The 15434-nt window shown below is 36.7% G+C and overlaps 1 protein-coding gene and 1 pseudogene across 3 annotated transcripts in view; one reads left to right on the top strand and one right to left on the bottom strand.

Moving 5' to 3' along the window:
- Positions 1-15434, bottom strand: part of DNAJC6 (DnaJ heat shock protein family (Hsp40) member C6) — a 127081-nt gene that overhangs the window by 58719 nt on the left and 52928 nt on the right. The gene's annotated exons all lie outside the window — the stretch shown is intronic.
- On the top strand, positions 3659-3777 carry LOC120583550 (uncharacterized; annotated as a pseudogene).

Raw genomic sequence — 15434 nt, 5'->3', positions numbered from 1 at the left:
ACATTATATATAATGAATACACACACACACACACACACACACACACACACACACCTATAAAACATATGGGGCAGGGATAGAAGCTGGATTTCTTTGAATACAATTTGTTTTATACATTTGAATTTGGAACTATGTAAATACTCTACATAATTAAGCAACTCCTATAAAGTGAGAGCAACATGAAGCAAATGAACCCAACTATCAAATTGATAATATAACCACACAGAGAAAAACTATCTCAAGTGACTTCAAGACAAAAAATAACTGTCTTAAAGTGAAATATACCCAGACTCCCCCCTCCCCCACCCCCCAAAAAAGAAAAACCAAACCAAAAACCAAAATACCTTACAATTTTAAACTGTTTTTGGTGGTAGTACTGGTATTATTTTTTTGACTGTATATTATGGCAATAAGCAAATAAGCAAATACTGGTGTAACAGAACTAGGATTTGGGGCATGGGAGAAATGCAACATTAAGATACTGATGTAAAAGACTGATGAGATTAAGTTTAAAAAATCATGTTCCTGAATATGAGTTCAAAGTATCATTATGAATCCATGATATATTTCATCTTTTAAAAAATTTGTTTCTAGCTCTGCCCATTGAAAAAGGGCCAGGCACAAAGACCTACCCAGCAGCAGGAAGCACCTGTCACACAAAGATTATGGTCTTGAAACACCACTGCCTTCTAAAAAGAACTAGGGCCCTTTGAAAAATGGCTGGTTCTAATATTGAGTTGGAAAATGTACAAGATGAGCCTGGTCTGTGATACCAGAAAGCAAAGAAAGAGTCAATGACTACTGCAGTGTGTCAAAAGTGCTTGGATGCCAACTTAAGAGGCTCCCACTGACCAAAGGTGGGTCCATTTGAACACCAGTAAAAATAACAATCGCAATGGATTGAAATATAAATATATGTTCACAAACATGAGTTCGTAATTATAAGATAAAGAGGAAAAGAGAGAGAGAAAAGTACTTCATTAGTCACCCTTGAAGAAAGTTAGGAAACCAATTTTTTATTTTTGAAAACTAATACACAAAGGGAAAGAATCAAACTTTTCTTGCCTTTGCTTTATGAACTGCACATCAGAGTAAACAAATATCTGATGAGAGAGAGTTTCTCTTCATGGAAGTATTCCAGCTAACAAATAAAGAAGGAATGATAAAATTTACCATTTGCAACTCCTGATAAAATAGTGGAACTAGGCAGTGATCATAACAACAATGCATTATGTACCCCCAATAAAAACACAAAACATAGTCTATGAGACAGTCTTGCAAAAACTGAATCTGAATCTAAATCTGATCATACCTCTAGATCTACATACCAGGAAACACAGGGGATAGAGAAATAAATTAAATGCTACCTCAGGGATGTGGTGAGCAAAATCTAGACATTAGGGAAAATCTACAGTGTGAATAATCTAATTTTTTTCAACAAAGATACTGCAAGGGGACAAAAAAGAAATGAGAACTTTAGAAGATAAAGAGAATTAAAAGATCTGTCAACCAACTTCAATGTATGAACAACCTGGATCTTTGTTCAAACAAATTTTTAAAAAGAAAAAGTTAAGACTTCCACTTAAAAGAATTGGGATAATTTGAACAGACTGGATATTTGAAGATACTAAGGAATTATTATCAATATTCTAGATGTGATGAGGATATTGTAATCATGTTTTTATTTAATTTTTTTTCAATTTCAGTTGACGTTCAATATTATACGAGTTTCAGGTATACAGAATAGTGATTAGACATTTATATAACTTACAAAGTGATACCCCCGATAAGTCTAGTACCCACTTGACTCTATACATAGCTATTAAAATATTATTGATTATATTCTCTATGCAGTACTTTACACCCCTTACCTATTTTGTAACTACCAATTTGTACTTCTTAATCCCTTCCCCTTTTTCACCCACCAACCTCCCTCCCATTCGGCAGCCATCAAAATATTCTCTGTATCTATGAGTTTGTTTCTGTTTATTTTATTCTTTCGATTCCACATGTAAGTGAAATCACATAGCATTTGTCTTTGTCTGACTTACTCCATTCAACACAATAACCTCTAGGTCCATTCATGTTGTTGCAGATGGCAAGATTTCATTATTTTTATGGCTGATTAATAATATCCCACTGTATATATATATATACCACTTCTTCTTTATCCAGTCATCTAGCAATGGACACTTAGGTTGCTTCCATATCTTGGCTATTGTAAATAGTGCTTCAATGAACATAGGGGTGTGCACATCTTTTCCAAATAGTGCTTTGGATTTCTTCAGATAAATACTCAGAAGTGGGATTGCTGGATCACGTGGTGGCTCTATTCTTAATTTTTGAGGAACCCCCATACTGTTTTCCATAGTAACTGCACCAATCTGCAGTCTCACCAACAGTGCACTAGAGTTCCCCTTTTTTTCACATGTGATATTTTTAAAAGAAGCCCTTATACTTTAGACATATTAGAATATTCAAGAACAAAATGATATTATGGCTGGGACTTACTCCACAATAATCCAGAGGGGCAGGAACAGGTATAGATGAAATAAGATTGGTCATGAGCAGATAATTACTGAAGCTAGGAGATAGAGACATAGGCTTCTGCTTTCTACTTGTGCTGTTTCCCCCTTTCTACTTTTACATGTATTAGGAATTAGAAAGTTATGTATATTTACATACTATACGCATTATATGCCATAATATGTAATGTATATATTTCCTATACACACATAATGCACCTTTTCTCACTACCTATGGTATTTCCAACCATAAATTTAAGTCACCATAATTTCTCAACTGAATTATTGCAGTAGCCTCTTAACTGGTGTCTTCACCTCCACCCTTGCCTCCCTGCTGTCTGTCAGAGAGCAACACAAGTGTTTTTCTAAGAAATGAGGCAAATCATGTTACTCCTCTGCTTAAAATCTTCCAATGAGAGATTTTAACTTAGATGGGAGAAATCAAATCAAAGTTCTGACTATGGCCTCCAGGGCCCTGAAGGAGTTGGGCTCTGCATACCTCTCTGGCCTTATCTCTACCTATCTTTCCCTGCCTCTTTAATGCACCCACAAGTCTCCTCTATGCAATGTATACCTGCCTCAGGGCCTTGGCACTTACTAACCCACTTGTCCCCCAAATATCCACATGGCTTGCTTCCTCACTTCCTACAGGTCTGCTGAAATGTTCTTTTTCAGAGCAGCATTCCAAATCACCCTATATAAAGTAGCACCAACAATCTCCTTATTCTAGTTTATTTTTTTCTTCATAGTATTTTATATCTTGACTTTTTTTTTCTGTCTCCACCTACTAGAAAATGAGCTCTGTGAAAAGATAGATATAGTTTGTTTTGAGCACTGTTTTTCCCAAAATGGTTCAATCAATATTGTTGATTTTGATCTTAAATTCCAAATTATAAACTAGTCGGCAATACTTCACAGAGAGTGGTAGGGTAGATAGAAAGCACATTATGAAACGCTTGTATGCCGTTTTAAGACACTCAAATTTTATTTTGTAGGTGATGGGGAGTCTCAAGTAATACATAACAGGTCTTTGAATTTTAGTTATAGTCATTTTACCACCTTCACCATTATATTAAAAGAAACATGATTTTTGGTGTTGATATGGTACCTATGTTAGAAGGTCTACCACTTTAGTCTACAGCCATGCTACCCTGAACAAGCCCAATCCCATTCAATCTTGGAAGCTAAGCAGGGTCAGGCCTGATTAGTACTTGGATGGGAGACCACCTAGGAAGACCAAGTGCTGTAGGCATAAAAAATAAAAATAAAAATAAAAATAAGGGATTGTAAGCTGACAAGGTTCTTGCAATCTGTGAGGTCAAGGGTTGCCTTGCCTAAAAAAAAAAGAAGAAGAGGAAGAGGAAGAGGAAGAGGAAGAAGAAGAGAAAGAAGAAGAAGAAGAAGAAAAGATCTACCACTTTCTAATTAAAGACGCTGAACCATTACACTTCTGGTTACTCACTTAAGAGAGTTGCCTCCTCTTGGATTAGAATAAACTGTCCTTGCATAAAGAGATATGCACATACACACAAAAAAGGCAATCATTTGCCCACAAGATTCTTTAAATAAAAATGCTCCAAGGGCATTAGCAACTTGGTGAGAGAGAGACTCTGTTCAAGGATCAACAAATCTCTCTTGTTGATTGGCCATGAAAGCCCTAATGGCATCAAAGGTTTTACGGCATAGGAGGTTATGGGGTAAGAACAGGTGACACGAAGAAATCCAAGAGTAACCTTGTCTCCTCCCACTGTTCCTATAGGCCTTTTAAATCCATCCCACCTTTCTACACATCCACTAATAGCTAGTACCTTAGTTCAGTCTACTTGCACCTCCAGTCTCGTAACTGTCCTGCACACTGATCTCCTCAAAGTCAGTTGGAACTCTTCTAGTCCTCCCCAGAGGGATGTTGTTAAAAACGCAAATTTAATCATATCGCTCCCCTTCTTAGAAACTTTTAAGTGCTCCAGGTAGCAGGGTTTAAAAGGCCTTGAATGACTTGGGAGCTGTGCACCTGTACGGTCTCACTTCCCATGTGCCTCCCCACCCTCTTGCTTTCTATTCCCGTCCCAGGGACCACCACGGTTCTCCTAACAGTCCACAATCTCACTTCTTCTGGAACTTTGCATATTCTTTCATAAGTTTCTTTGGATGTCTCAAGAGCATTTTTGTTGTCTCCTCACCAGCAGCAATACTGCATGTGTTACACATATTACATTTTGTGTTTTATCCCCAGAAAAGCCATTCTAAAAGACCTCGCATTATTTACCACCTTGCCAGAGGCTGTCAGGCTTAAGGGTTTTGTAGTTTATGTTCTCTTAGTTCTTGTGTCAAATATGATTACATCTGATACTTGTTCATGTCTGCCTAGAAAATTCTGCAAGTATAATCTCATTTGAGAGTTTTCTTTTTCTTTTGATATGGTTTTGTCATGTCCCTCTCCCAAAGCAGAGATAGTTAAATTAACCTAACAACAAAACTGCCATCTTGTCCTCAACTGTTTAGTCCAAGAGACTCGAAATATATCTTCAAAAGTATTTCTTATGAGTGAATCAGATATGGACATAGCTGAAGCCTCGATTACTTTGTGAAATAATTTTTTATTTACTTCTATTCATATCTATGCTTCTTTTTAAAATTTATTTTTCAATTACAGTTAATTTTTAAATTTATTTTTCAATTACACAATATTACACTGGTTTCAGGTTTACAATATAGTGATTAGACATTTATATAATTTACAAAGTGATCACTTCATAAGTCTAGTACTCATCTGACACCACACATAGTTATTACTATATTATTGACTATATTCCCTGTGCAGTACTTTACATCCCCATGACTATTTTTATAACTGGCAATTTGTACTTCTTAATCCATTTACCTTTTCACCCATCCCCAACCCCTCTCCCATCTAGCAACCATCAAAATGTTCTCTGTATCTGAGTTGTTTCTGTTTTGTTTGTTCATTTATTTTGTTTTTTAAATTCTACAGGTATGTGAAATCATATGGTATTTGCCTTTCTCTATTTCACTTATCATAATAGCCTACAGGTCTATCCACGTTGTCACAAATGGTAAGATTTCATTTTTTTGTATAGCTGAGTAACATTTTATATATATATACATATATATATATATGGTGTGTGTATATATACATATATACACACACCATATCTGCTTTATTCATTCATTATTTGATGGACAATTAGGTTGCTTCCATACCTTGGTTATTGTAAATAATGCTACAGTGAACACAGGGGTGCATATATCTTCTAGAATTAATGTTTTGGATTTCTTCATATAAATACCCAGAAGTGGAACTGCTGGGTCATAATGTGTTCTACTTTTAATTTTTTGAGGAACAGCCATATTGTTTTCCAGAGTGCCTGCATCATCTATGCTTCTTCTTTAAAAAGGTCATGCAAACCACCTACAAATCCTTAATGATTCTCCAGGATTTACATTCAATATGATATAATCAAGTACAAGGTAATATTAAGAGTGAAGCTTGGACAAAAATCGAATAGTCCTGAGAAATTCTGGACTCAGGGGCATTATAGAAAGCATTATTAGGGTTAGTATGGAACAGAATTGCAGTTATTTCCTTAAATTTTTGAAGACAATACTCAGGCGGGGAAAATCCCCAAGTCATAGTCATAAAGATGACATTGACGCTTTTTAATATTTTAAAGCTACTATGTTTCACAGGAGTTATGACTACAGTTACAACAACATCTGGGTTGGAGTCCTGATTCTGTCACCTGCTGGCTAGGCTGTGACCTTGGGCAAGTCACTTTCCCCTTTTGAGCCTCAGTCTCCTCAGCCATAAAATGAAGATAATTATACTCAGCTCATAAGGCAGCTGTAAAAGTAAAGTAAAATGATGTTCATGGAAGAACTGTGTAAACTAAAAATAAAGCACTGACAGTTTGTACTCATGGCCAATGCCAAAGAGCAATGTCATTAGATGATAAAGCTCATCCTAGAACTTCAGTTCTCCACCTAAGAGCCAGTTTACTTCACCAAGCTGTTATTTTTATTGTTTTGGAAGTACATCAAAGGGATCTCTGCTGAACCTGGGCAAATAATAAATAAGTCCAAATTGTATGATTAAATTCCCACAATTAGTGGACTCATGTTCTTTTGTTTGTTTGTTTGTTTGTTTGTTTTAAGAACCTCTTGGTACGTCACAAGCCTCAAAATGAATAGCAAAATTAAAATCAGATTAAGAACTCAAGTACCCAAACTGGAACCATGTGCAAATCTGCCAGTGACTGATGGACTGTTGCCAGTTGATGCACATCTGTGAGACTCCAGTAACTATAAATAAAAGAATCTGCCATTGTTTTCAGAGCAGCTCGGCCCATCTGCCAACAGTACATCCTCTGAGTATCCTCCAATTTTCTATCAATTCCAGGTCTGACACTCTGATATAGTCATCTGATTTCCAGCTCTTTAAGTGCCTGAATGCATTTTAAGAGGAAAGAGTGAGCTAAACAGTTTTCGAAACCATTGCTAATATAAAAAAGATCGCTGCTTTCTTAGCTTCAAAGCCGCTGGGAGATCTCGAAAGAATTCTGAAAGGAACATTGTCAATGCAACCACTTTCAAAGGTGAGTTTGGTGAAGTGAAAGAGACCAATGATTCATCAAGGAAACTGTTGGTCACTCTTCCAAAGATACCTAAGCAAAGGAGAGTTTGACAAGCAGAAAGGCGTTACCCCAGCATCTCTGAGGTCTGTCCAAAAAAAGCCGCTGATTCTCCACTGGGCATGGATTGGGGGTAACTGACAATGAGCTTCTGTCTCTCCATCTGTAACAAACAAACTCTAAGATTTTAAGGCTCAAACGTGGTATTAGTTTATCTCTTGCCTCTTTTCCATTTTCCCCACTCAGGGCATTTGCTTTTCTTATTCCTTCTATTAGGATCCTCTTTCTGGTTCTTTGTGTGTTTGATTCCTTCTCATTCTCCCGAATATCCTACTGTAAATGCTACACATTCAGAAAGGTATACCCTCCCACCAGCTCTAAAAGCAGCCCCCAGCGCCATCCCACAATTTGATGAATATTTGTTATTCTGAAATATCCAGGTTTCAAGTACCTCTCCTGAGGTCTACATAGCCTGATTGGGGGTTGGAAAAGAGACTTGATCACAGAGACATGGTTTCTTCACAGAATGCCTAGTGATTAATATTTGTATGCAAATGTAGGCCTGGGACCAGGTCTCAGCATATGCTGAGAGACTCCAAACATTAGGAAACAGAGTTCACACCCAGGAAAATAACGAACATGAGGTAGCGGGCAAATTAAGATTTCCAGCTTGGCATCAGACCGACATGGAGTCAAATCCCAACCCTACCACAGGTAGTTAAGTCTTGTTATATCTCTGCACCTCAGTTTCCTCATGCAAAGTAAAATATCCTAAGGAGCACCGCTGACAGCAAGATAGAGTGCAGAGATAACAGCCTTTGCCAATTTAGTCACCATGTATTTTTTCTGACCTGAACTCAGACTCAGCAAACAGGATGTAAGACCTGTCCCTTCAACTTGGGGTTCATACCCTGAATGTGATATTACGCTAGAGTTTTGAAAAATATTACTACTGGGAGAAATAAGCAAAGTTTACAAGGATCTTCCTGTATTGTTTCTTACAACTACATGTGACTCTATAATTATTTCAATAAGAATTACAGTCAGAAAAGTAGCTACAGAAAAAATATAGTTTTATAAAACTGTAGTTGTGAAATGTAAATTCATTATTAAAACTGTAGCAAAACATAAAATGTTAGAATTACTGGCATCCTACTATACAAATATCCTTCTACAATATTTTGATGCAGTTCCTTTGTTCTTAGACTAATATAGATCTTTACAATGATTTTCCTGTGTGAATAAATAAATATGTGTGTAGTTATATAGTTTAATTCAGCATACAGCTTGTTTCTTGTTATTTAAAAATTTTATATTTCAAAGATCTTCCCAGTGTGTTAAAAATTCATTGAACATTTTTTTGATGGCTACTTAGTAATATCATATAGGTATGTCATAATTATCTGAACCAACCTCCAGTTTTGGAACATTTTAGGTAGCATCACATCTTTTCCTATTATAAATAATTCTACGATAAATGAAATCTGGTTGCCAACATTTATGAGATGAAAGAGAACAGGTGGCCAAATACTAAAATGTTATGATTAGAAAGAATCTTAGAAATTATCTGACCAAACAATCCCCCTAAAACAAACGTATACCCACAACTAAATCATTTTATAATTATGAAAACTGTGTGCCTATTCTCAGTTTGTGAAGTAAGGACAATGCACTATTTCAACAGCTATTTAAAATACACACATACACAAGCCGTGAGCCTCCAACCTTGCTCTAAGTCATTTTTGACCTTGTAAAATCAAGAAGAAAAAGCATAAATGAAGAAACTATAGAGAAAAGTATTTTTTAAGACTGAAACATTCTAGATATGGGTCATATTCCTATTCTCTGTGACACTGAGAAAGTAATTTAACTATTTTAATTTTGTTTTTTCCCCCATAAACATACCCTCCTCCTGGCAAGTCCTCAATAAATATTTGTTATATGAATGAAAGACTGTAGTTACTGGCACGTATATTCAGTTGTTCACTGTTGCTACAACAGTCAATGTTCTACCTCTCCAGTCAGCCCCTACTGAGAATGTCCTCTCTCATCTACTTCTCCACTTCTCCACCTGAGAAAATCTTGCCTCCGCCTCAGAGCTAACACCAGTGTTCCTCTTCAGAAAAGCCTTCATCAACCCACTAAGTTACTTCTCACCCATATTATGCATCTCATACTTTGTTATAGATACACGAACACCTGTCTAGACTGATAGTAAAGGAGTAAGTTGAGGGTCAGTCTGTTCCCTTTTCACGTTTCAGTAGGGCTTTGCCAACCACGTTGATAGGACAAGACAGGCTCCTCACATCCCCCACTCTCGCTACAGCTATTGGATAAGATGTACACAAGTAACACCTATTAAGCCAACTGAATACCCTCTTGCTGGAATTCAGAGTTTGGGGTTCAAAAACAGATGACCAGTGAAGACTGACTGCTTGAATTAGTGACATGTAAACTTGGGAACTTTGGGGAAGCCATGGACACAGAGAAGACAAGAAGGCTTATCAACAGAGAGAGAATAAAGGATGAAGTAAATGCACAGGAGAGCAAAACAAGAACCATGAAACACTGGGGGAGGTAGGGCAGGGGGGTGGTGCTATCAGTAGGCTCTCAGTTCTGGAGTTCCAGGACTAAACAAGACCAGGTTCCACTCTCTGACCCTAGGACCCTGGGACTTTATAATAACTTCCTTCCTTTGGTTTTCTATTAAAATGTTTTAAAATAGGCTTTTATTACTTGCAACCAAAGATAATTTACTGAGATGTGGGTAAAGACTCCGATGCTTTTTTCTCTATCCCTTTATCATTCTATTTCTTCCTCTGAAAATATTCTTTATGATATTATCTGAAATGCTCAAATTCTATCCATCTTTCAAGGCCAGCCCTAAATACAACCTAACCAAAAAAGAGTCTGTCTCTGCCTTCTCTGAAATTCTGCATATGGCATCATTCCTGTGTTTGACACATGTACATCAGAGTTATTCATGTACTTCCCTTATCCTTCCTTTAAATCACTTTCTCTCTATATACCTCAATTTCCTTGTTCTTAAAATGAATGAGTGAATGAGATCAGTGGTTGTCAGGCTGGATCCTACACAGCCCCAGGTTTTGCAGGTTGCACAAGAAACCACTTTTGGGAATAGAAAAGTGAGTTGCCCCAAGAAAGCAGTGTTCAGCCTCCCAACCTTACTTTAACCAGAGTTACTCTGTTTTCATACATTTCATATATTGTCAGTCTGGGTAAGGCTTTATTGAGAAAAGGAATCCAGCACTAGTCAAATTTGAAAACCCTGAATTAGCTAATCTATAGAGCTCCAAGAATCTAGTAATAGCAGTAAAATAAAAATAATGAAAACAACTAAAATTTTACTGAACTAGACACTGTTCAGAACATTCTATGACTATCAACATTTAATCATCACAATGATCACGTGAGATAGATATTCTTTATCTCATTTTAAAATGAGGACCCGAATTATATAAATTACAAGTGGTAGAGACAGGATTTGAGGCTGGAAAACACAGATTCAGATCTGAGTTCATAACCACGTAATCTTGTCTTCCAAGCTCCTCTAGGGTGAATACCATGGCTTTTTATTTAAAAAAAAAACAAAAAAACTCACAGCACAGTACTTGGGCTCATAGTCACTTAATAGTGCTTGCTGAATGAATAAATGCTTGAATGAACAAAGGAAGTCTATCTTGGATTCCATAGAAACTGAGACATGAACTTGAACTTTCTAGGCCTTTGGCTGCCTCCAGGTAGTAAGTCTAGCCAAACAGAACCATTTTATAACTTAGTCCTTTTCAACACCATCTCCCTAAAAAGCAAAGGACTTCCTTGAAGCCAGGAAGAAACTTCTCTTAGGTATAGTTTAATTTGTAGCTCTGGCCAGTACTATCAGCTTGATGGGCTGTGGACCCACACTTTACCACGTTTGCTACTTCAACTCATAATCAGTATATTCTATTCCTTTTATATCAGGGTTTCTCAGCCTTCTCACTGTTGATATTTTGGGCCAGATAACTCTTTATTGTGTGGAGATGCCTTGTGCATTGCAGGATGTTTAGAGCACTCAACCTCTACCCACTAGATGCCAGTAACAAACCCCACCACTGTCAACTGTGACAACCAAAAATGTCTCCAGACATTGGCAAATGTCAGGGGGGTTGGGGAGAGCATAAAATAGTCCATCACTGAGAATCCCTGCTTTACATGAAGTAGCTTTTGCAGAAACACTGGGGAAAAAATTAAGACAGAGAAAAACAAATAATGAGTAATCATACTTAGAATATAAATGCTTGTTCCCTTTCATCCTTGGAAACTTCTTATGTTTCATCCTCCACTCTCAAAATTCTCCTTAAACTAGGCTGTCCAGAGAACCAGATATCCATCCTGTTGACACCCTCAGTCGAGAGTACTGGTGATAAATATCTTAGAGTTATGAGAACTACATGGTGACCACAAATTGCTTGAAAGTTTATGAACAATCCCAGAATAAATGTAACAAAGGAAATATTCAGAACCTCACAAAATAAAAAGAATAAATTGATCACCTTGAAGAAACCTCAGGATAATAAAATATCTCCCAACTTAATAAAATATTCTCTTAGTTTCAACCTCTTGATACAGCCAACACTTATTAAGCATCTACTATAGAGCAGGAAATGCACTAGGCACTTTTCCATACCTTATCCCATTTGATTTTCCTAACAATATGATGAGAAAGGCCTTATTGGTTTTACAGAGGGGCTCAGAGGAGTAAAATGACTTGCCCAAAGTTACGAAGCTAGTCAGTGATATCAAAACTTGAATCTAGAACAACCGCTAGCTCCAACTCCAGTGCTTTCTCCATTCCTGTATTACAGTAATCTACAAGAAAAATAGTTGTCACAATGAATGGAGAGTCAAGAAGGTAACAGAAAATCTTTTTACTTGTACTTTACACACAGATAAGAGACAAAAGGACATATTCCAAACTGTTAACAACGGTCATCCGTGGAAAACAAGTTTATCCGTTTTTCTTTTTCTTTGTGATTTTATGCATTTTCTACATTGTTTGTCCTAAATATATATTACCTATGTAATAAAAATAATAACCCATCTCCAATGACAAAAATAACTGATTGACGTTTCAACATTTAATGCCAGTTTTAAATGAACCATGATCACTAGTTCTCTCTTATGGGACTGTCAAAAATAAAGGAGTTTGATAATACGCAGCTTAGTAAGGATGTGGGAAAACGAGTTGTCTCAGACACTGATAGCAGAAACTTAAGTTGGTACAGGTTCTAAGACAGCAATCTGGCAAGATCTATCATAACAAGAAATGCATATGCTCTTTCTCCTAGCAATTTGACTTCTAAGAATTTATCCCACATATGCAATTTACAAAAACATATGTTCAAAGATATATACTACCTATCAATAGAGGAGCTGGGACAGTGGGATTAGTCATTAGAGAAAATGAGGTATATCTCTAGGTACTAATGTGGAAAGTTATCCAAGACATAGTTAAGTAAAAACCAGGTTATATCACAGCATATATAAAAGGAGTCCAGGACATACAGGTATATATTATATATGAATGTGTGCATATGCTGTGTGGTGTGCAGGAATCACCTGATGTCTATGTGGTTGCATATAAGCTTGCATATGCATAGAAAATTCTGTATATACAAAAAACATTTATATTAATTATATGTAGAGAGTAGGACTAAAAGCTGGAGAGAAAGAAAGTGGACTTTTATTTTCATTTTCATACAACTCTCTGAATTTTGTTTTGTTTAAATTTTTTTCATGAATATGCATCACTGCTATAAGCAAAAACAGGGTTTTGCTTTGTTTTGGGTTTTTAAGATAGTAGAAGCCCAGTGCTCACCCAATGGCTTGAAAACAAAGCAACATATGAAACAGAACTGTCTTCTGTTACAACTGCAAAACAGGACAGTGTGTGAAAGGCTCACAGGCTTTGTGTACCAGTAAGAGGCATAATGGAGACAGTTATTTCCTGGCACACTCAGAGACAAAGCCAGCTCCCACCCTGTTAGGGGGAATTAATAGCTGGATTTTAAGACCAGTAATTAAAGTAAACTCCTGCTATACTTTTCAAGGTATACTAAGCTAATTTCTCTGGCAGTTAAAACCCAATTTTCCCCATTCGATCCCTACAGCTTATCTCCTCCTGAAGTGGCTGATACTTCTTAGTTATAGGGTGCTCAAGATCTCAACTATTCTCCTTTGCAATCTCTGTCACTCTCCAATATGTCAGAGGACCTGGGCCATGCTGCTGGCTTAGCTGTGTATCAGCTCATTGAATTTAACAGAGCTTCTTATCTCTAAAACATTTTGTTGATGTCACCTACGTCACTGGATAACTGTAAGAACTAAATATGATAGGATATAAAAAAGCATGTTGCCAAAACTAAGATGCTATGAAAATGTTAGTTCACTTGAACTTGGGGGGAAAAAAAAGGCTGACTATGAATGTTGAACAGTACAGTTGCTGACTTCATCCATGCTATATAAATCTTGCCTACAATTTGGAGTACCTATGAAGCCACCTCCAATTTTTTCTCAGTGCAAGCAGCCAAAATGTTCTCTTTAAAATACAACTCATCTGCCTAACTTCAAATTATACTACAAAGCAACAATAATCAAAACAGCATGGTATTGGCAGAAAAACAGACACACGGACCAGTGGAACAGAATCGAGAGTCCAGAAGTAAACCCATTATTATAGGCAAATAATTTTCGACAAAAGAGCCAAAAACATACAATGGAGAAAGGAAAGCCTCTTTAATAAACAGTGTTGGAAAAACTGGAAAGCCACCTGCAAAAGAATGAAACTAGACTGTTGTCTAGCACCGCACACCAAAATTAGTTTAAAATGGATTAAGAACCTGAATATAAGACCTGAAACAATAAATTGCATTGAAAAAAACATAGGAACTAAAATTATGGGCCTTAGACTTAAAGAGGATTTTATGAATTTGACCTCAAAGGCAAGGGAAGTAAAAGCAAAAATAAATTAAAGGAACTACATCAAATTAAAAAGCTCTGCACAGCAAAAGAAACCATCAACAAGGTAAAGAGACAACTATCTGAATGGGAAAATATATTTTCAAGCCTTCGATAAGGGCCTAATATCCAAAATATATAAAGAACTCACACAACGCAATAACAACAAAAAAGCAATCCAATTAAAAAATGGGCAGAGGACCTGAACAGACACTTCTCCCAATAAGACATACAAATGGCCAACAAACATATGAAAAGATGCTCAACATCACTAGCTATTAGGGAAATACAAATCTAAAACAAAATGAAATATCATCTTGCACCTGTTAAAATGGCTCTAATCAACAGGACAAGTAATAACAAATGTTGGAGAGGATGTGGAGAAAAAAGAACCCTCATACACTGCTGGTGGGACTGCAAATTGGTACAACCACTATGGAAAACAGTATGGAGGTTCCTCAAAAAACTAAGAATTGATCTACCATGTGATCCAGCAGTCCCTCTACTGGGTATTTATCCTAAAGACTTGAAAACAAATATCCAAAAAGATATTTACACACCAGTGTTCATAGCAGCATTATTCACAGTGGCCAGGACATGGAAGCAACTGATGATTGGATAAAGAAGCTGTGGTACATATATACAATGGAATATTCCTCAGCCATAAGAAGAGATGAAATATTGCCATTTGCGACAACATGGATGGACCTCGAGATAATCACACAAAGCAAAATAAACTAGACAGAAAAAGTTGAAAATCACATGATATCCTTATATGTGGGATATAAACTTAAAGGCAACAAACAGACTCATGGACATGGACAATAGACCAGTGGTTACCAGAGAGTAGTGGGGGAGGGGGGAAGCAGATGGGATAAAGGGGTCAAATATTAACTATGGGCAGTGAACACACAATGCAATATGTATACATATGCCTTACTGTTGAATTGTACACCTGAAACTTACTGGATTTCGTTAGCCAATGTCACCAAAAGATATTAATTTAAAAAAACAACACAACTCAGACTTCCTTTGTTGTCATTCTCTCAAGTTCACTAAGTGTCAGACACACCAGTTAGCTACTCCTTTCTGCAAAGCTTTCCCCCTCTTCCAGGCCTTTGCACATTTACTGTATCTAGTACTCGAAATACTTGCTCTACAACTAGCTCTTTTTTTTTTCTGTCTACTTCTGTTTCTTCAGGTGTCAGCACAAATATTAACTCCACCAGCACCCTGAATT

This window comes from Pteropus medius, unplaced genomic scaffold (genome assembly GCF_902729225.1).
Source record: "Pteropus medius unplaced genomic scaffold, Ma_sr-lr_union100, whole genome shotgun sequence".
Classification (NCBI taxonomy): domain Eukaryota; kingdom Metazoa; phylum Chordata; class Mammalia; order Chiroptera; family Pteropodidae; genus Pteropus; species Pteropus medius.
This window is presented reverse-complemented; position numbering and strand designations above follow the sequence as displayed.